We start from the raw sequence: 22710 nt of genomic DNA on the forward strand, positions 1-22710 counted from the left end.
TCCAAATTAGCTGGGGAGAATAGGAAATCCTACTGGATGCAGGAAGATGCAAACTGACAGATTAGAATTACTGTGGACTTTTGCCTGTTTCCTGTGTTAGATGATAACAGTAACCTCTGTACGCCAGGCAGTCTCCTCTCCACCCATGATTCTGCAACCCAGTTTTCTCCCTCATTTAGAATTTACTGAAAAGCATTTTCATCATTTAATATTTCAAAACTTTTGTTGGTGGTATGCACCCATTCTTTCCTACCCGCTTACTCACTAAAAGTCCTTGGAACATGGTGGGCTCCCTCAAGTTTTCAAATGGAATCAGGGTGGGGCTGTGGGAGTTCATTGTTGGAGATTGTATTGAGTTAGTTGCCAGTTCCTAACTTTGATGGGGAGAAAAAAAATCCTCAGCCATTAACATTTTAGTTTTACAACAAACTGACAAGTTTGGTTTGGCACTGCCATGTCCAAGAGATGTCTGACCTTCAAAAGACTAGATTCAGATAAGTTCAGATTCAAATGTTTATTTGAAGCTTGCCCTCTCTTCTCTGGTGTGGAATCAGACAGGCAACCTAACAACATGAAGATTCCTTAAGCAATTTCCCGGGGCTTCTAGTTTTGACTCATCCAAAAATACCATAAAGGGCCTCTTTCTTATAGAATTGCTGTATTTTTCCCATTGGCTTGACACCAGGAAGCAAAAGGCAGATGGAAATTAAAGAAAAACAAATCAAAGTGAATTGAACGTTTTTGAACCCTAAAGTAAAGACTTGGTTGGTTCATTCTAAGTTCAGTTCAGCTTCCTCACGGAAGAAGACAGAATGGAAGACTTACTTTTACTTCCATCTCTAGTGTTTGTCTGGTTTTAATGAGGTATGGAATTGACTTTCCCAGGACCAAAAAGGAAAAGAAAAACAATCCTTACTAGGGTACACCACATAGGATGAGTGGCAAATATACCTTGTTTTATTTGTGGCTTTCAGCAAGCATCAAACTCTTCTGCATGCATCTGTTGAAGTAGGCTATTGCCAACAAAAGCATGCCACAATAAACCAGTTAAGAAGATACAAAAATATAAGGGCATAAATTCTTACATTAGTCACGTAGGTACCAAACCCAGTGCATTTACTATATTCTAGCCTTTACCAGCTGGGAGAATTATAAAGGCATGATCACTGGTATATTACCAGAAAGTTCAGTCATTAGTCTTAATGATGCAGCCACATGGGCAGCTGACCTACACAAGCATCAGGTTGGTATTCTTTGGGCTGGGCGGTATAAAAGTTACAAAAAGGGAAAATTCATTTGTCAAAACAATCTAGATCCAACCTTGACTGCTAGGTTTAAGCCTTCAATCAGGTGCGGGAGAGGTGCCAACATCGTAACTGGGCTTCCATCCTGAGGCTCTTTGCTGCATAACTGCTGAAGTCAGGGGTGCCAACAGGATTTTCTGGGCCTGATACATTGTATGCAGATTGGGCCCCCTGCAGTCTTTCCCCTGCAATCTATTGGTAAGAGCTGTTGCTTATGTACATCTGCTAACTCAGCCTAATCTACCTCTCAGAGTTGTTGACGATAAAAAGAGGGGAGGGAAGGACAATGTAAAAAGCCTTGAATTTCTGGAAGGAAAAACAAGTAAGAAATATATTCTTTTGTGTGATGAGTTAAGCATGAGATGAAACCCTAATTTATGGGTGGGTTTGCTTTTCTGGTTTAAATGTAGGCAGTGGAGTGGGTTTCTAGCAGGGCTGTGGAGTCGGAGTCGTGGAGTCGGAAGCAGTTTTGGGTGGAGTCGGAGTCGGTAGAAATGTACTGACTCTGACTTCAAAATAAAATTAATATATTAATATTAATATTAATTTATTAATATTAATATACATTTGCCATTTATGAAGGCGTCAGAGTGGGAGTCAGACAGCAAAAAAATTAATATACATTTGCCATTTATGGTCGGAGTCGGGCAGTAGAAAAATAGAGGAGTCGGAGTCGAAGGTTTGACATACCGACTCCACAGCCCTGGTTTCTAGGCAGTAGCATCTTTATGTTGTTGGGTTTCCTGGAAATCACATTGCATGCTTTGCTTATTGTGATTGTTATTAGCTACAGATAGACTTCTGAGTATTTCTTTATTCCAGAGTAAAAATTAATGAACGTTTTAAAGAAACATACCCAGTCCTTGCCAAAGTGGCAGCATATTATTTACATAATTCCAAGTGTTGTAATTTATTTATTTTTAATGTGCAGACTTGTCAAAACGTACTACAATGATCTATGTGACATCATCACTCCTTTTCCTTGCTGAGTACATGACAGAGCAAAAACATCTGATATGAATTAGTGGGAGGAAAGGTTTCTGATATCCCTTGCAAATCAAGTTGCTACCAATGGTAAATAGCCTCCACTTCCCCTATGCAAATACAGGTTGCTTAAATGCAAAGCTTCCGACAGAAGTGGCACAGAATTTTAAAGTATGAAATCGTAAGCCACATGTTGTCAAAAAGGCTATTTTCTTAGATACTTCTTTTAAAACATTTATAATTTGCAGAGACATCCAAATTTGGATGATGATTGCTTTCACTTATGTGAATGCTTTTAAAACAGTAAGCAATCCCCACAAAATACTTGTGGGTATATGTTATTTTTTCTCACTGTCATCATTTTACAACTAAGAAACAAACACGGAAACTGAGGGGCTCGGAAGGGTCTGGCTTTCTGATTCCCACTTATGTGTTCCACCAGGAGTATGAGATATTTCTTGCTCCCCATTCACGGGGGCTTTATGGTGAGGCTTTCCAATAGTTATGTAAACACATATCTGGATGATCGTTTAATCAAGGCCCATCTTCTCAAAACATATTTTAATCATGAAAACAACAAACACCACCCCAATATTATGTAACTGTTTACAAACGGCCTTGGCCATGCATGGACACTGACGTTCAGCTGAAGGTCAGAAAAAGAGCAGCCAATGATGAACAAAGTGGCTTGTCATCCTCTGCTTGGCAAAATTGTGCACCAAAATGTATGCCTCAGGACCATGCACAAGAAAAAGCATATCATTTTTCATGTGGACTTTTTTTTTTTTAGAAATAGGATGAAATGAACTTAGGTTTGGAAAAATGAGAAACTGAGAGAAATCAAAACTGACAGATTCATAATCTATCTCTAAGTATGGGTAAACTTCTCTGTCCAGTACAGCTGGGGTGGGGGTGGGGACCTAGACAATACTTGAAATTATCACTTTTTAAGAAGCTGTAGTATGTGACAGAAAAGAAGGGTAGTTGATAATAAGAATAATACATGCATTTTTGGAAGAAATTTCCCCTAGTAAAATAAAATTTTGCACATTACTTTTACTAATATACACATTTTTATGTGCACTTCCCCCTAATATTTGCATTCTTGTATGCAGTGTTTGGTCGCAAAATTGCATCGCAAAATTTGGAAATGTGCAAATGTCAAAGGATGGTTGCATTTTCAGTCTGTCTATTGGTTCTGGAATCTTGCCGTTTGAACCAAAATGTCAATCAGGGCCCCCAGTCTTTGAAATGAAACTCAGGGTTTGAGGCTGGGACCTAGTCTGAGAGCCCTCTTCAGGCACAGAAGGAGAAAGCAAGTGTGTTCAATGAACTGTCCTTTCATATTGACTCTGCGATCCGCACAAACAATCCTGCAAGGGGCTGACTCATGGCTAATGCTTCCTCTCGTATTCATAGGATTGCCAACTATGGATAACTCCATGGAGTATTGAGGAATAGTGAGTGCTCCCCTAAATTTCCTCTCTACTCCACCTGCACCCCCAACTTTCAGTCAAAGTATATTAAGACCTTCCGCAGCATCAATTCAAACCTTGCTGCCATAATGATAATCTGCCAATCACCTCTAAATGAATTTTCCTAGTCTATGAAGCATCCACATTTTCAGTCCCCTCCCCACATCAAGCAATGAGTTCTACAATGTTAAGAAGGCACAAAAATATAGACTGAATGCAAAATACTCGATTTCTACGTTTTCAAGGGCATGTATTCTGAGCAAAAACACTTCTCCCTGGTCTTCTTTTCTAGGAAAAACAGGTGTTTTACCTGATGTGCTACATCGTTTTTGAAATCCTATATGAAAAAATATTCTATTTAATCAAGCAATGTCTTTTTACTGTCTTTGGCTTTCAGAAAAAAATTGTTGAATTCAGGGATGCTGAAGAGCATTTCAGAGTTATATGAACATCAGAGTCTGAAAACAAAATTCACTGATGACAGGTATCTTGTAATTTTAGTTTCAACTTAACTATGTAAAATTGTAGCCAGGTATACTTTCCTCCTCCAAAAGAACATCCCAATTGATAGGAAAATAATGGACAGACACAGAGGTATATTTATATACTCAGCAAAGTATGAAAACTTTAGAGGCTGCAAACTCAAAGTATTTCCAGGATTCTGATGCTTATTTAGGCTAGGCTGGGGATATAATTGAAACTGGCAGATTTGAGGAATCAACTATGACCGGAGTGATTCCTCCCCACCTTCAAGTGCTGTCTCTCTTAAAGTGCTTTATTGGGGTGAGGCCGTTTCATCATGATTTGGGGGGGGCAGTCCTCCAAACAGCTGCAGGCTGGTTCATGGGGAAGATGATGGTTACCATGGCAGCTTTCTGTGTGTGAATCTTGGACAGTTTAAAAGTGAAGTGCAAGAGCGGAAGAGCTCTGTCCTCGGTGTTTAGTTCCAGAATGTCTTTCTGGAATTAGCATCATTTCAGAGATTCATTCTCTGGCACCACTGCCATGATAAGCACCCTCTCCATGGCCCGGCAAACAAACAAAAACAGAATAGTTTGAGGTCATAGTCCTCTGAGAAGTTGAGATCCCCTCCTACTGAATTCATCACATGGAATGGGATGTTGAATTAGGAGAGGATTTTGTCTCAGCCCTGGAATCAACAGAAAATACTCTGTATATACACAACTCCTGGCCAAGAAACTGCCCGTCAGAACTTCTCCAAACCCACTTCACACATTTCCTCATGTTTATAAGTAGGATGCACCTCGAGGATAATAGGGATGGGGGACCATTTGTTGCTACTTGTTTTATAAAATAGAAAGAGTACCTGGATCGTAATAGATACCTTAGTGGCCTAGCGAAAAGGATAGCTGGATATTTGCCCTTGAGTATTCATATGCCTCAGTGATCATATTCACCAATCTAACAAATATTATTCACTTTCCTTCCTATTCTACCCACAACCAGTAAACGGCCTCATTCCTTTAGGTAGTTTTGAGCATGGAGGCAGAAGTGGCTCCTTCTCTGTTTATGCGGTTATGGAGGAGACTGTTCACTGTTTGATATGACCTTTCAACTTGGTTGCCTTAAGTCTAACAAGCAGAAATCAATATAACTTCAAGAAACTTCTTTATCCAAGAACAGGGATGAGGAACCTGTGGGAGTCCCACAGCATCTGGAGACCAACTCCTATCAGTCCCAGCCAGCATGGCCAGTGGTCAGGGATGATGGAAGGTGTTAGTACTACAACTCCTGGAATTCTCCTTCCCTGTTCAAGAACAATAAACATCAAATGCACAGTTTAGCAGCTTGGATTTTCTATTCAGACAGACTAAACAAACCTTAACCGATTCTCAATGGATGATGGAGAAAATCACACCCGCCCAAAGAGGAAGGGGAGCTGCTGTTATAAACCAGGCCTTCTGTTAAAGAGATTGGTCATACATAGTAGAGAGGCTGTAACTGGAGTGCATTCTGGTATATTTAACATGTACCTTTAGTTTGCTAAATTGCCCACTGGAAGCTCCACTGTTGTGGAAAAGAACCTAGCAAGATTAAGATCTCTGGCTTCAGTAAAAATGTTATCTTAGCAAACACACAATGAGAATTCTGCATCATCAACATAAATACTGAAGATTTCACCTATTTGTCTCTCAGCACATCAACACACAGCTGAGATTCACACTTGAAATGCTCCTCTATTCATGGACACTCGTCACAATTTTGCAGAATCAGGGTTTTAAATTCTGCAGGGAGCTTCTATGAGTGAAGGGCTCTACAATGAATACAGGTGATGCATCAGAGTGGGTGGGGCTCAAGAGCACCCCCCCACTCCTTCTCATGTGTTTGCTAACACATGAGTTGATTGAACCCCCAAATAGGGCTTATATCATATGCCACCCATCCTATCTATATCTTATGTCGTAAAAACAAACAGCATCATGCAGATCAAATTGTTATGATTTACTGGTGCCCTGGATTAATTAAGAATGAGGGTGGTTCAAATAAAAGTCCAGACTCCATGAATTTCTTATAAATGATCATTAAGGGGTGGTAGCACTGTGCTCATAAAAGTCTAAATTGTGCAAGGATCAGAGGAATGCAGAAATCCCAGGATCAGTCAGTGGTGACATTGTCCCTAGGACCTCTACATCTCTCTTTTCAAAGCTGGAAAAGAGATAACCATTGCATTTATTCAGGGAATGTAAAGAAAATAGCCTTGATTGCAAATGATGTTTTCATAATAAAACATGACATTTTCAGCTGAACATTTGATGCCACATTTGACTAAAAATGATTCAATAAAAATGATGGTTGAAAGTATGCAATTTATTTTCATATGGCAAATGAATAATCAACATACTTGTTACTTAACATCAATATTTCCAAACAGAAGTGGTGACATCCAACCAGCAAATGGGGCAATGCCCCACCAACCTCAGCCTGCCCTCAGTCAGCTTTTAGCTACCTGACTTCTTATTTAGGACCATGGGTGGCACTGGCTATCAATTTTCTCCTCCTTCGTTTCAGTGTTGCCATAGCAGAACTCAACAGGGTAAAACTAGCATTAGTTGGCTCCACCCATCATTGGCTCTGGCTTCACCTATTGCTTGGGCGTCCCACATTCTGCCCCACCAGTTTCAATGGGCACCTCCCTAATGCATCCAACAGTGTCAACCACTTGCAGATTTGTCTTCTGCTCATGCAGTAGGACTTCCGCTTCCTCTCCTCTCCTCTGCAGCCCTTAGCATGTTCCCATTATCTGCTTCAGAGGGTTGGGGGCCACTCTGGAGTCAATTTTGGGGAGGGCATGAGGGACCGTAGAGAGAATGAGAGGAAACTGAAGTCCCATTGCATTAAAGGAAGTCTGCTTGTGAGATGTTGGATACTGCTCAAGGTTCTTCTAAACATTTTTTTAAAAAAAACTAAACTGAGATCAATACTTTGATGCAGCATATCCTGTGCTTTACATGTTCAACATATCTGTTTTTTAAATAGTGTGTTTCAGTAATTTCTTAACTAAACTAAAATTTGTTCTTCCTCAAGCCAATTCTACTAGAAAGCAAACTGTCTCTGTCTATTGTCAGCAAATATGACCAATTCAACATATAAACTCATCTCCACACTTTCATCCCACCTAAACCTAGATGTTCTATAAATAGGTTGAATTAAAAAGAGAGAGAGAAGGGTGGGGTGGGTAATCATACATCTAGAACAAAATTCTCAGTGTGGATATGACTGATTCATAAAGTATGTGGAAAACTGGTAAAAAACAACTTGGCTAGTTATAGCAGACTGAAGCAATGTCTTGTTTAGAATAGTACTCAGAGGGATAAGAAGTTGTATTACAGACTCCATATTCTGAGAAATGAAATGCAGAAAATGAGGAATGAAAGTTCTAATTCTAATTTGGTACTAAGTCAGTCCTTTTAAATTCCATGGGACTTAGGCTACATTCTTGTACCTTCTTACTTGGGAATAGGGATGGGGAGAAATTAGATTCAGTTCACATTTAAAGGCGAATCTATCAAATTTGCACTTTCCACAACAGTATGAGAACAGAAACATTCACACTTATCCAAATTTTTGCATTGCAATTCGCCAGCTCAACTATGTTTACAGAAATGCATATATTAGGAAAAATTGTGCATAAAATGAATTTTAGTGAAAATAACATACAAAAATGCATTATGGTCAGGAAAATGTTCTGGAAAATGTGCCTGTTACTCAAAACTGCACACAAAAATGTGTTTATTAGGAGAGATTTATATGAATATGCTGATGAATTGTCATCAGGATTTTTTTTTAAAAAAATTGCAGATTGCAGCACAAATGTGTAGAAATTAATTTAATACTAGAAAAATGAAAAATTGAGAGAATTGTAACTAACAGATCTTTCCATCCCTACCTGGCAGCAAGCCCTACTGAACTCATTGGGACTTACTTCTGAGGAGACCACATGAGTAGAGGACCGTTAATCTCTAGTACAGGAATGAGGAACTGTTAGACTGCCAATCCCATCATCCCAGACCATTGGCCCACACTGCCTGGGGCTGAAGGAAGTTGGGAGTCCAACACCATCTGGAGGGCCACATGTTTCTGATCCCTGTACACATGAGTGTAGGATTGCAGCTACTTTCCTCTTTTTAATAAATGGAGGCTTCCTCTCCCCTTTCATAATTTAAGCAAGAAGCTGCTGGTGAAATGGAATTCAGGTAATTTCCATTCTAGTCCTGCTCAGAAAATGAACATGACTCACTTTGGTCTATTAATTTCAATGGGTCTAGCCTGAGTAGGACTTAGTTGGATACAACCCCATGGCAGTGACCCCCCCTCGGAAAATGTGTTGCAGCTGACTAGTACATGGTCTTAAAATAGCAATCCCTTTATTTGGTATTATTTCATCTTGTTCAGTGAAACTGATACAGCACTAATATGGCTTGTTTTTGAAAACTCTTAATATTTTGGAGCTGGGATCTTCAGAAAGATACTCTAGGAAAGCAAATTGATAAGACATGAGGAAGCACTCAAGATTCCATTCATAGTTCTTCTCCCTTCAGACTTTCACAACCTATATGCTGCTATGCCATCAGACAGCTGGTGTAGTGAAGGTTTAATAGTGAAGAGCCACCTCAACCATGAATTTACTACGTGGTCTATATGTTCCTTTGAATGTCTTTTAATCCCCATGCTCGGTATTCCCTCTGAGGTTTTTCTTAAAAACTCATTCCACAATCCTAAACACACTTAATTGAATGACACCTCCACACCAGCTATTTAAATCACATTTAAATCACATGACTTCTCCAAAAGAATTCTGGGAACTGTAGTTTGTTAAGGGTGCTGGAAATTGTAGCTCTGTGAGGGGTAAACTACACTTTCCAGGATTCTTTGGGGGAAGCCATGTGCTTTAAATGTACTGCATGGATGTTCTCTGGAACATGTTCCATGGAACTCCCCACATTATTTTTTCTCTTAAAAAGCATTTGGACTGGGGCCAGAGGAAGGAATGTTGAACCTTTTGCCCCCATGCCGATTCTGTAACTTAAAATTGTCCCCAATTAGCCTGAGAGGAAACTTGTGGCCTACATGTTTTTCTCCCATAATTAATAGACCCCACGGCAGGCTTTCCTAAAACGAAGCCAGGGCAATTTGAATCAGTGCTATGTGACACAGCAGCCAATGGGGAGATCCCCCCACACTACTACTCTGATTCACATGCCTCCAGCTTCTTTTTAGGACATAAAAAGTAGGAAATTCCAACTATGGAATTCTATGTAATATCCAGTTTGATCTTTATTGTAAGCAGTGCAATTTACCTCTCAGTTTAGGATGAGCACATTAATCTGAAATAGAGAGATATTTCTGTCTGGGAAGGTCTAACACACCAGACAGAGCTTGCCCCTTCACATTCTATTTTCCCCTTAACTCCCTCAACCTCTGATTTTTTTTTAAAAAAAAACTGGTGCTGCTACTGCACTTGATGGTTGGTCACTGAATATGTGAACTGACTTCATAGAAAAGCAACTTCTGTCTAGGGCAGCGTTTCCCAACTAGTGGGCCACCAGATGTTGTTGGACCACAAATCCCATCTTTCCTGACCATTGGCAATGCTGGCTGAGGCTGATGGAAGTTGTGGTGCAACAACATCTGGTGGCCCACTAGTTGGGAAAGGCTGGTCTAGAGAATCTGTAAAGTACCCATTCGAGCATGCAAGCCATCAATGGATGTTACAGTTATCAAGGAATGAGCAGTGAACCAGCATATATAATAATTATTAATTAAAGTTATTGGTCGCTTGATACCTGAAGGTCTCCAAGTGATTTACAACAATGTTAAAAACAAAAACAAATATATCATACTATAAAAACAAAACAATAAAACAACAGCCCCATGCAGCCACAAGCAGCTTTGGCAACATCATCTCAATCTATCAAATGCCTGGGGAAAAGGTAAGTCTTCACTTGGTGCTGAAAATATGTCAGTGAAGGCGCCGGGCGGTTCTCACTGGGGAGTGTATTACACAGATGGGGAGCCACAACTGAAAAGGCCCTCTCCCTTGTCAAATTTTGGGAATCTAGAGTTTTTGTTTTCTGCTTTTCACTCTGTGTCCACTGAGAGACATGCTACTGGGGAACTAAATACAATAATTCTTATGCTTATTAAGCAAACTATTTACTTAAACTTGGATGTCCCTGCTAGGATTAGCATTGCCAACTGCATTTGGCTTGCCTTTCTCCATGTACCAAGAGGTTACTAAGCATCCAAAGCAGCAGTCCAACCATTTGTTCCCATTTCTTGATGTCAGTGCTGTGTCCAATTAGCCGTTGAATGGAATAGGGCTCTGGATATTTTCAACAATACAGGCAAACCAACTGTCTCTCTTTGCCACCTTAAATTCCCATAGCGATATTATTGCTCAAGTTAAAACAATAACAACAAAGCTTCATGTTTTTCTTCTTCCTAAAAAGTTTTAAAAATCAAGCCAGTCTTTCTCAGTAGGAATCACTGTGAGACTTCTTAGAGCAGGGGTGGGGAACCCCAAGCCTAGGGGGCATATATGGCTCTCCAAGCCTTTATTTTTGGCCCTCAGGGCTTTTCCTCAAGCCACACCCCTCACTAGCCTTGCTTCACACCCTCCTCAAGTGCTTTTGCCTCGCTGGAACGTGTCCTCGAGCTCTGAGAATGCCTCTTCCTTGTCTGGATGGAGAATAGAAAGATTGGTTTTGTGTATAGAAATCTCTTGATTTTTGCATGTCTGGATTGTAGCCCACTGTACAAAAGTAAGAGTCACATCCATTGCTACACCCACTTCTTCTATGACTCTTCTCTGCGACCCCCAATTAAATGAGGTCTAAAGGGCGGCTACTAGAGAGAAGGCCTTCTCAGTGATGACACCCTGGTTGTGGAATGCCCTCCCCAGAGAGGTTTCTGGTCCCTTTGTTCTTTTGGGCACGAGGTGACCTTTTATCTTTACCTAGTCTTTTGAATCTTAAATATTTTTAGTACCTTTTAGATCTGTAGTACTGATGTTATTCTCTGCTCCTTGCTTTATTCTATTGTTCCCCCCCCCATATATTTTCGTGATTTGAATTTTTACTTGTAAACCACTTTTGCCATTGGGTGGTATATAAATATCAACAATTAAGGAAGAAATAAATGCCATCACACTCCGAGTAGCCCCACCATCCCCAATATTAGCTGATCCAGTGGAGTAAGCTGGGGAAATGGAGAGTGTGATTTAGTCATGTCACAATTTGTTTTATTAGATGATACAGGGGAAGAGCAGGAGACTAGGAACATAGAAAGCTGCCTTATATCAAGTCAGACCATTTGTTTAGCTTAGGGATAGCCAACCTGGTGCCCTCCTGATGTTGTTGAACTACAACTCCCATAATCTCTGATCATTGCCTATGCTGGCTGGGGATGATGGTACTTGGAGTCCAACAACATCTGGTGGGCACCCTGATGGCTACCCCTGATCTAGCTCAATATTGTCTACACTGATTGGTCTCCAGGATTTCAGACGGGACATTCCTAGCCCTACCTGGAGAGGCCAGGCATTGAACCTGGGACCTTTTGCATGCAAAACAGAGGCTCTACCACTGAGCAATCCCCCCCGAACAGGCATAGGCAGTAGCGGACAGCGTTGTGGGGTGGCGCTGTTCACACTGACCTCCCTCCAGCCACATTGCTGCAGCATATTGGGACACAAATAACGAAGGGGAGGCAGCAATGAGTTTGACATGGTGCAAATGCACCAGCAGGGGCGCTGGATTAGCTCTGCTGGTGCATTTCCACTGTGCCAACCTTGCCCTCTCCTCTCCCTCTTTCCCAGTATGCTGCCGCAACCTAGCCAAAAGGAGGTCAAGTTAGCAGTGCAGCCCTACCATGCCATCTGCTACCCGCCACAGGGCTGCTGTTTTCAATGGCAAGCATGGGTTTTCCATCACCTTCAGGGCAGAACTGGATGTTATCAGCAAAGCTTCATAAGAATGAAAGAATTGTTGATATTCTACTTTTTAAAACATCTGAGCAGTTGATATCAATGGTACTGCGCATCTGCAAGACCGATTGGTTGCTAAAGCAAATACTTCTGTGGAGGCTAGGGCTAAAATTATGACATTATCCAAAACCTGTTGAAAAAAGCATCTCTATTCCAAATGAATCAGAATGTCCATGGCTAATATCCAGTTACATTCTCAGAGGAGAGCAGGGGAATCTTCCTAGGGGACCACTGTTTCAGTTTCAGATAAGTTTACCAATCCACAAACATAGTTGTGGAAGGATAACACATCAGCTTTAGAAATTTCCTTGGGAGCTCAACATATGACCATAACTTATCCCTTCACCTTTGAGCATAATCTTACAAACCTCTCTGGAATAAAACATTACAGCAGCACTCTGCGTTGCCATAAAGAATGTTCTGTTAGATTGCAGCAGATATTCCCAGAGCAGCAATAGAATAGCCATGTACTAACAGGCTGGAATGACTCCAGGATTTCTACAAATGCTGCTCAGAGTATGAGTCAACACACCTGATTTTAAAATTCTGGATGCTTTCAGAGGAAAAAAATGTAATTGTTGGCAAAGGGATTGGGCGTAAATCTGAATTATATTCTTAAATTCATATTTTACATGTTTGTTACCATTACTAGACTTAAGACTTGATAGGGCCAGGCCAGATATGTGGGAGACAGTATCTATATTCACATCTGGAGTTTGTCTTCTTAAATATGGGGTATCCTGAGGTAATCTGCTGTAACTGGGGCTATAGCTCTGTGGACCATAAAAGCAGAAGGCCAACCTCATAGGATTATACCAGCCCTGGCCAATCTGGAAACATCATACTGATTGCCAGCGACAGAAGCTGATATTGCACATCCTTAATTGCCTTTTGTACCTCAGACTACACAGTCTAAGGTACCCACCTCAAGCCGCATAACTCCTAGTACAAGCTGCTGAGTCCCACACAAGACAAAACACACAGTCATTACTGTTATTTGGAATAGTGTGGCATAAAGAAAAGGAATTTGTTTCTGAGTTATTAAAATTGGGTCTTTTTCTTATACTTGCATGATTGCTATGGATGGGGGAGAAATTTGATTCATTTCACATTTATAACCAAATCTAACAAATTCACACCTCTTGAAATGATACGAGAACGGAAACACAGCCATCATTTGAAATTCGTACTTATCCAAATTTTGTGATACACTTCTCCAACCAATCCATATGTTAGGGGAAAGTGTGCATGAAAATGAATATAGAAGCGAAAATAACATACAAAATGCATTATATTAGGAGAAACTGCTTCACAAAATGTGCTCATTAGTCAATTACATGTCAAATTTCTAGGAGAAATTCACACTGAAACACTGAAGAATTTTTGTGAGTTTTTTTTTTTTAAAGCACACATTGCTGCAAAAGTGAATTGAAGATTGGAAAAATGGGAAATGGAGAGAACCAAGAGGGGCAGATCCTTCCATCTGAAATCATTACCAGTACAAAACTTATGCAGCCTGACCCACAAATCAGTTCAGCATCACTGCATTTGTTTTGATTGTGTCCCATTCACTAACAACTGGGGAGCAACGAAAGCTTAATGGTAGAGCACAACTTTTTCCACACAGGAGGTCCCAGGTTCAAATCTCTGGCCTCTCCAGTTAAGAAAGGATCGGGTGAGGTGAAAGACCTCTTTGATCCAGAGCCACTGCCGGTCAGATTTAACAACACTGAGCTAGTCTGACTTCATATAAGGAAGCTTCTTAAATTCCTAATTACTGACAGTCTCTTTTAAAAAAAGGAAATAGATTCTCCAGTATTAATTAATATTTATAGTGCCATAAATGATGTATAATGCCACAGTTAGTAATTATGTATAGCATACAAACTGTTGCTGCCCGGCCCTAGGCTCCTTTTGGGAGGAAGGGAGAGATATAAATGTATTAATAAATAAATAAACTGTGTAAAGTACTTTTTTACAATCCTCATTTCACAGCTGAACACTATGATAAACACAACCACTGTTGTCCCCATCTGAACATTATGTTGTGTATTTATGGTTAGGGCTATTTCATACACAATGGTGTGTGCCTTTCCTATGCAGTGTCACCCTGTGCCATCAATGTACACACAGCCTAAAATTAGGAGCAAGACCATGTCTAGTGCCTCTGAATAACTTTCTCCATTTTCTCACACAAACTATTTTGTGACTTCTTGAACATTCCAAATTCTACCTACTGCTTTCTTCCAGAGACTAGACAACTAACCACTGTATCCTCCCACAGATGCACACATACTCATCCCTGGAAATAATTTGATTCTCCTGGAAACCAAGGTCATAGAAAGGCTGTATCACTGACCAGGACTGACTTTAACATATGTAGACCATTTGGATGCCATCAGGTTTATTTATATATTTATTATTTGTTAGATTTATATCCCACCCTTTCCCCCAGTAGGAGCTCAGGGCGGCAAACAAAAGCACTAAAAACACTTTAACACATCATAAAAATAGATGTTAAAATATATTAAAACAAAACAACCATTAAAAACATATTAAAACAAAATATCTTTAAAACATTTTTTAAAAAGCTTTAAAAACATTAAAAAAAAGGTTTAAAAACCCATTAAAAAGCAATTCCAACAAAGACACAGACTAGGATAAGGTCTCTATTTAAAAGGCTTATAGAAAGAGGAAGGTCTTCAGTAGGCACCGAAATGATAACAGAGATGGCACCTGTCTAATATTTAAGGGGAGGGAATTTCAAAGTGTCACTGACATAACACTAAAGGTCCATTTTCTACATTGTGCAGAACGAACCTACTGATAAGATGGTATCTGCAGGAGGCCCTCACCTGCAGAGTGTAGTGATCAACTGGGTGTATAAGGAATAAGATAATCTTTTAGGTATCCTGGTTCCAAGCTGTATAGGGCTTTGTATACCAAAACTAGAACCTTGAACATAGCCTGCTAGCTAATAGGTAGACAGCGCAATTTCTTCAGCAGTGTGGTGACATGTTGGTAATACCCTGTCTCAATGAGCAGTCTTGCTGTGGCATGTTGCACCAGCTGCAGCTTCCGGACCAAACTCAAGGGTAGCTCCACATGGAACATATTACAGTAATCCAGCCTGGAGGTTACCAGTGCATGAACAACAGTGGCCAGGCTATCCCAGTCCAGAAACGGCTGCAGCTGTCTTACCAGCTGAAACTGGTAAAAGGCACTCCTAGCCACTGAGGTCACCTGGGCCTCTAGCGACAAAGATGGATCCAGGAGCACCCCCAGACTACAGACCTGCTCTTTCAGAGGGAGTACAACCCCATCCAAAGCAGGCAACTGACCAATTATCCGAACGCGGGACTGACCCTAGCTACATTCAGGCGTCTCTGTCTTGCTAGGATTCAGACTCAGTTTATTGGCCCTTATCTAGCCCACCACTGAGGAAGCAGTCCAAGGCTTGCATGGTCTCTCCCAATTCAAATGTTACAGAGAAATACAGATGGGTATCATCAGCGTACTGCTGACACCTTGCCCTAATTCTCCTGATGACCCCTCCCAAGGGCTTCATATAGATGTTAAAGAGCATGGGGACAGGCAGCACCCAACAGCACAACTGCCAGGGGGATGAAAAACAATCACCCAATGCTATTCTCTGAAAACATGGTTGATAGGATCGGAACCACTGTAAAACAGTGCCTCCGATACCCATCCCACCCAGTCGGCCCAGAAGGATACCATTGTCAATGGTTTCAAAAGCCACAGAGAAATCAAGTAAGAATAACAGGATCACACTCCCCCTGTCCTTCTTCCAATAAAGGTAATCCATCAGAGCAACCGAGGCCGATTAAGTCCCATAACCAGGCCTGAGCCCAGACTGGAATGGGTCAAGACAATCTGTTTCATTCAAGAGTACTTGCAATGGCTGCACCACAACCCTCTCAATCACCTTCCCTAAGAAGGGGGTATTTGCGACGGGGAGGTAGTTGTTGCAAACCAATGGGTCCAAGGTGGGCTTTTTCAGGACTAGTTGGATCACCAGGGCAGCTGGAACCACTCCCTCCTGCAACAATGCATTGACCACACTCTGGATGCACTCGGTCAACCCCCCTCGGCAAGCTTTAATAAGCCAAAAAGGGCAAGGTTCGAGAGGACACATTGCTAGCTGCATCATCATAAACACCTTGTCTATGTCATCAGGCCACATCAACTGAAACCGATCCCAAGGAGTTGCAGCAGACATTGCACTGGACACCTCACTGGGGACTACAGTAGTTGTGGATGAGGCATCAAGATTGCTACGGAGGCAAGCAGCTTTACCCTCAAAGTGCCTTGCAAACAATTCACAGTGGGCCTCCAAAAGTCTAAAACTCCATTTCCTGGAGCTGTTGTCAACAGACCCCTGACAATATGGAAAAGCTCCACTAGATGGCTACTTCAGGATATGATGGTGGCAGAGAAGTGGACTTTCTTTGCTGTCCTATTGCTGCACAGTAGGCATGGTTATGATGTTTTACTTATGCCCAATCAGCCTCACGGCACGTCTTTCACCACTTGTGCTCTAGCCGTCATCCAGCCTGTTTCATTGCCCTTAGCTCACTAGTGTACCAAGGTGCAAACTGGGCTCCACAATGCTGGAGAGAGCGCTCAGGGGCAAGCATGTCAACAGCCCAATGCATCTCACTGTTGCACAGTGTGAAAAGGGCTTCAACAGGGACACCTGCTCTATTTACTGGGAACTCCTCCATGGCATTCAGGAATCCTGTGGATTCCATTAGTGTCTGGGGCAGACCATGTTAAGCTGTCCATCACTCCTACAGGGGAAGATTGGAGCCATAAGTCTAAAGTTCTGTATCTTTTCTGTGATGCTGCACCAGGCCCTAACTTACAGTCTTCATCACTGTTTTTCTCTGCAGTTACACTAGTTCTTTCATAATTTCTATCCACCATGAGTCAACTGTAGTCCCCATGCACAACCACCTTGGTGGGTGACACTAGGCCAGACATGCTCCATCTAGTCAGTAGTAAGTAGTAACCAAGAAACTCTAGGCACCTCCAGATTATAACTCTCTTGCAGGAGGGATTCAAGTGCATACTGTAAATTTAGGTTTGCGCAATTACAGTGAATAAAAAAATTCTGTTGCCCTAGCACAACAAATCCAATGTAAAAAAAGAAACAGACATTTTGCAGTTAGGAAAGTGACAGAGAAGTACAGTGAAACATGTGGGATGAAGAAATGATTAACGGAAAGACCCATAAACACCTTGCAAGCAAATCAAGATGAATGCTCATTATTGTACAACCATCCCACAAACAAATTTGAAAAGCTCAATAAAGACCGGCCATAGTCTCACCTGTTTGTAAACTTTGTGCAAGCAAATCAGGATGAATGTTCAATAAATAAGTCACCTGGAGGAGAGATCTCTCTTTAACTCTGTTCACAATAAATAAATTTGGAATCACAACAACCTATCTCAGGTAGTTATGGGGAATAAGAATAAGTAGACTTATAGGTCAATAACAGTGGGTCACACCAATGGTTCTTCATGCTTAAAATGCTGTCGAGAGTGGTTTGAATTAGTTATTATGGAGGAAGGTATTTGGGTAGGGCTGTTGCAAAATTCACTGCACCACTCGCAGCTGGTGAAAATGAAGATACAGTCAAAGAGGTTTTGGAGGGGTATGCTTACAACTGCTGGCTGGGAAGTATCCGTATTTTCTTTTTACTGCTTTGGTGGTGGTGGTGGTGCAGCAAGCCTCCTTGTGGCTTTTGTTTGCCAGCCACCATTGTTCTGCCCAAGAATGACCCAGGAATGTTAGCTAGATTAAGATGCCCACTGGTCACCCGTCATCACAAGGAACTCTGCCTTCACCAATGCTTCCACATTGGCAATGGTAAGCAAAACTCCTGAAACCTATTAGTTGTGTTTTTTTAAAATCACTCTCCTGTAATCTGTACATAGTGCAGAACACTCTGAATCATTTTCACTCTATATTAGGCTGAAAGCGTCTGCCCTGTCCAGAACCAAAGAATAATGTCAGCAGTTTCAGCCTCCTCGGTCTCTTCTTTCCCCAGAGAGGGTAATGAAGAGAAACATGAGGGGCTGCGGAAACTTGAGGAGATAGTAAAAAAAAAGGAAAAGGAAAAGGTCATGGTCAAATTTGATAAGGGTAATGTCTCAGGCAGGGGAGGAAGAAAACAAGAGCTAAAAAGGTGAAGATGGGCCCTTTCAAATGCAGTAAGAGGTGGGACTCATCTCAGATGAAATGGGAAGTCTGAGCTAGGAACTGAAGGATCTGCCAATTTCGGTTCTCTCAGTTTCTCATTTTTCCAATCTCATTCGGTTCTCCTCATTTCTGCAGTAATTTTAAAGTCCTCATGAACATTCTTTAGCATTTTAGTATGAATTTTCTCCTAATAAAGACATTTTGTGTGCAGTTTTGACTAATGTGCACATTTCTGCAAACCATTTCTCCTTATCTAGCGCATTCTAATATGCACATCCTGGTTTTTTGCATTCAATGACATAAATTATATTGCAGGACCTGCAGGTGATGTTCTGTTTGATGTAATATGTTCTGCCTGTCCTAGTGCTTTTGAAACTAGTTGTCTCCCTGAGGTACACTCAGGTGATCCAGTGTTTGGAATGACAAGGATGAGACCCAGGATTGCTGGTAGGTGGCTTAAGCACAGCTCTCACTAACAGTCTGTGTAAATTAGGAGGCTGGCAAAATGCTACAACAGGAGGCTTGTTGATGGCTCTAGCAAGATGTTCAGAGTTTGCTAGCAATGGGTAGCTCTCCCTGATTGCTTGGTGATAGTTAGGAGATGCTGGATGGAAATCTACCACAAATGGAATCTGTTGTTCTTTGATACCTCGTTATGATGGAGGAGGTTTTCTCTGGATAGAATGGAGGCTCGGTGGATGTTGAAATCAATAATGTGGAGGATATCCTCTCAGAAGTAGGCGTTCTTTAAGTTCACTGATCCTTCTCTGGTATTTATCCTCATTGTTGCAACTAAATTTGATTCTCAAAGCTAAGCTATACACATTGTTTTTCTTTATATGCTTAGGATGGCAGGATTTCCAGTTTAGATAGGTGTGGGCATCAGTGGGTTTGCTGTAGAGATCAGGGGCTATTTTGTTGTTTTCAATGGTGAGAAGGACATCAAGAAAGGGATGGGTGGATTATCATTTGAACTATTAAATGTAAACTTAACAGATGGATGGATGAAGTTGATGTAATTTTTAAATTGTTCTAAACTCTCTTTACCATTTGTCCAGACCATAAATATGTCATCAATGTATCACCGCCATATAAGTGGTTTGTTAATGGCCTTTCTGAGGATCACTTATTCTAGTTTGCCCATAAATAGATTTGCATATGATGGAGCCATGTGAGTCCCCATAGCCGTGCCTTGTAGTTGCAGGTAGTGTTCTCCATTGAATGTAAAGTTGTTGCCTGTTGTTGTTTTCAATGGTGAGAAGGACATCATGTTGAAGGAGAACTTTTGGATATACTCTCTGGACACATTGGTGCCACATGGCCTTCATCTGGAGGACAGTACAAACATTACTTAGCTTCTGCAAATGAAGCCCCTTTGAGCATTCCATCCTCAAAGCTCTGTAACTCCTCAAAGCTTGGCAACAGCATTTGTATGTTAGCAGCTGATGAAGGCGGAAGCCAAAACTTTTTGGTAGAATAAAAACCTATGTTTTGTTAACCACAATTAAGTGCATATATTTTTAGGTGATTAACAGAATCCTTATAGGGATCCAGGGCAAGCTTGGCGGAAGTTCTGTTTGTTGCTTTCAAATCTAATCCCATCCATCCATCCATCCATCCATCCATCCATCCATCCATCCATCCATCCATCCATCCATCCAATCCATCCAATCCATCCAATCCATCCAATCCATCTATCGTTAATGTGAGCTGATGGAGTTTCCCCCTTTTTTCTTTTCTTTCTTTCTTTTTCTCTCTTTTCCTTTAATGAAATTGCAATGAAAAATCAATTAAAAATTCTGTACACATGACCTATGGAGACTGAGAAGGCTAGAAATAGAAGGCATTTCTATTGATTCCTTGGATTGTTCCACTTAATATGACAGGCAGAGTGCCAATATTAAATATTCTGCCCACATGTAAAGATTAGGACCACATGTTCATCTTCTTTGTGATGGGAAGGACAAATGAAAGGGAGAGATGCACAAATAATGTATGCTTGTTTTCATCATTAGCTGGGGAAAAATATTTTTTTCCATCAAAAAGCTGATCTAGAGTTGCGGCTGAAAGGGAGCCAGGAAGTGCCTGCTCTTAGCCACAAACTCACAATATTACCTTAGACATGCCATTATTATTCTCTTAGCCTTCTGTCTGCAACATGGGGGTAATAATATGCCTTACCTGATCCAGGTTATTGTAAAAGTTACGGAGAGTATGTACTATGAAACTCAAATGAGACTCAAGCCCAACTAATTTTCTCTGAACTGAGGCCATTTTGCAGTGGGGAGATTGTGGTTTTCCCAAGACCAACAAATGAAGCTATGGCTGAGCTTAGATTTGAAATGGCCACCAGTGTCATTGCTTCATCCAGGGGCAGCTTTTACTACACCTGGGCTCGCAAGTACAGTAACTACTCATGCGGATGAGGTATAACATCTGAAGTGGGGACTCGTGGAAGATTTCTGTGGATATGTTAAGATGCAGTTTTTATAACCACAGAAGTAGCTGCTGTGATCCTCCATGATGCCCTACTTCAGATGTTAAATGAAACATGAGAAGCAAAATGGCAGATTTTTAAAAATATAAAATCTTCACCTAATTTTAAGTCAGAAACGTGGGGCAGCAATAAGGTGGGATTCTCACCTCTTGAGTAAGAGCAGAGAGACAGGAAGAGCCCCAATCCCCACATTTCCCCATCTCATCAACAGACCTAACAATTCATTTAATGCACTACTAACAACCCTCTTCTCACTGGTAGTGAATTTGAAGTTTTAGCTTACTTAGAAGAGTTTCAAATAAAGGCATTTACTAGCTTAATAGTTAGGAGTGACCTGGAAAAGCAAAGATTAGGGGAAAATATGACTGCAGTCTTTTAATATCTGGAGGACTGCCATGTAGAATGACTACACTTGTTCCCTGTTGCTCTAGCAGACAGCAGAAGGCGGGAGGGAAGGGATGCTACATTAGCTTCCTGCCAAGTGGGTTGCTGTTGCTCACTGGGAGGGTGAGGGGCGAGGCAGCGGGCGGGTTAGTGTGGTGCAAACACATCAGCTAAGCCAGTCTGGGTGGAAATGGCAGGGAAGCAGATTTTAGTTACATATTAAGAGAAATTTCTTAAAGGTAAGATATATTTGACGGTGGAAGAGACTGCCTCAAGAGGTGGTGGGTACTCCTTTCCTGGAGGCATTTAAGCAAAGGTTGGATGGTCACCTGTCGGGGGTAGTTGTAGCATCCTGCTTTGCAGATCTCATGATCTGGATTAGGGTACCTCCAAGGAACTAGATCAGTGTTCTTCAACCTTGGATATCCAGATATTGCTGGATTACAATTCCCATCATCCCCAGCCAGCCATTGGTCAGGGATGATGGGAGTTATAGTCCAACAACATGTGGAGACCCATGGTTAAAAACACTGGACTAAATGACCTCCAAGTCCTTTTACAACTCTATGATTCTACCTTTGGAGGAGTTCCTGAAGACTGAAGCTGTGATCTCAATATGCACAGCAATGACACCTGCGCCCTTCAACCATAGTGATGCTAATAATTCGTATCTTTCCTTCTGTGCTGAAGGAATATTGGGTCCAGGCATAGTTGAAGGAGAAGTGGAAGTCCATGTGTACTCACAGATGGCCAACTGTTAACATTTTACTTTTTTAAAGTACCTGTTGGTTGCATATCTTTTGGGAAAGGCAGTTCTCCATTCAGCTGATTAAGAGAGGATTGAGTAGAGCAAAGCCCTTGAGATATTTGAAGTTTGTTCTCTTGTTATCGATAATTACAATAGAACATGCCGACCTGCTGCACTTCGTGACTAAACTGTTTGCAAGGTTAAAAAGAAAGGGAAAGGGGAATCCATGCTAATCTTCCCCAGCACTAATTTTAATAAAAAGTAAACATTTTTGTAAAACCATTTCAAAGGCTTCCACTTTCAGCTATGCGGCAGGTCGAGATTAGCAAAAAACCCCAAGTGTCTCTTAAGGTTAAGCATGCTATTTGTTTCTGTCTTTCAAACTCCAACTGAGTGTGTTTAGCCGATAAATGTAGACAGAGCAAAGCTCAAACTCCTTCCCTTTGACTTTTTACCTAGAAAGAAATAGCTGTGGATGCAGAAACATCCAAGCAATTTCTTTTCCTGGATTATTAATCATGGTCTTCTCCAATTTCCAGAACCAAAGTGCTTTATTTTGCTGAGGATGCAGATTCTTGAAACTTTT

The 22710-nt window shown here is 41.2% G+C and overlaps 1 protein-coding gene across 10 annotated transcripts in view; it reads right to left on the reverse strand.

Moving 5' to 3' along the window:
- Positions 1–22710, reverse strand: part of DLC1 (DLC1 Rho GTPase activating protein) — a 357215-nt gene that overhangs the window by 100653 nt on the left and 233852 nt on the right. The window lies entirely within an intron of this gene.

This window comes from Rhineura floridana, chromosome 9 (genome assembly GCF_030035675.1).
Source record: "Rhineura floridana isolate rRhiFlo1 chromosome 9, rRhiFlo1.hap2, whole genome shotgun sequence".
Taxonomy (NCBI): Eukaryota; Metazoa; Chordata; class Lepidosauria; order Squamata; family Rhineuridae; genus Rhineura; species Rhineura floridana.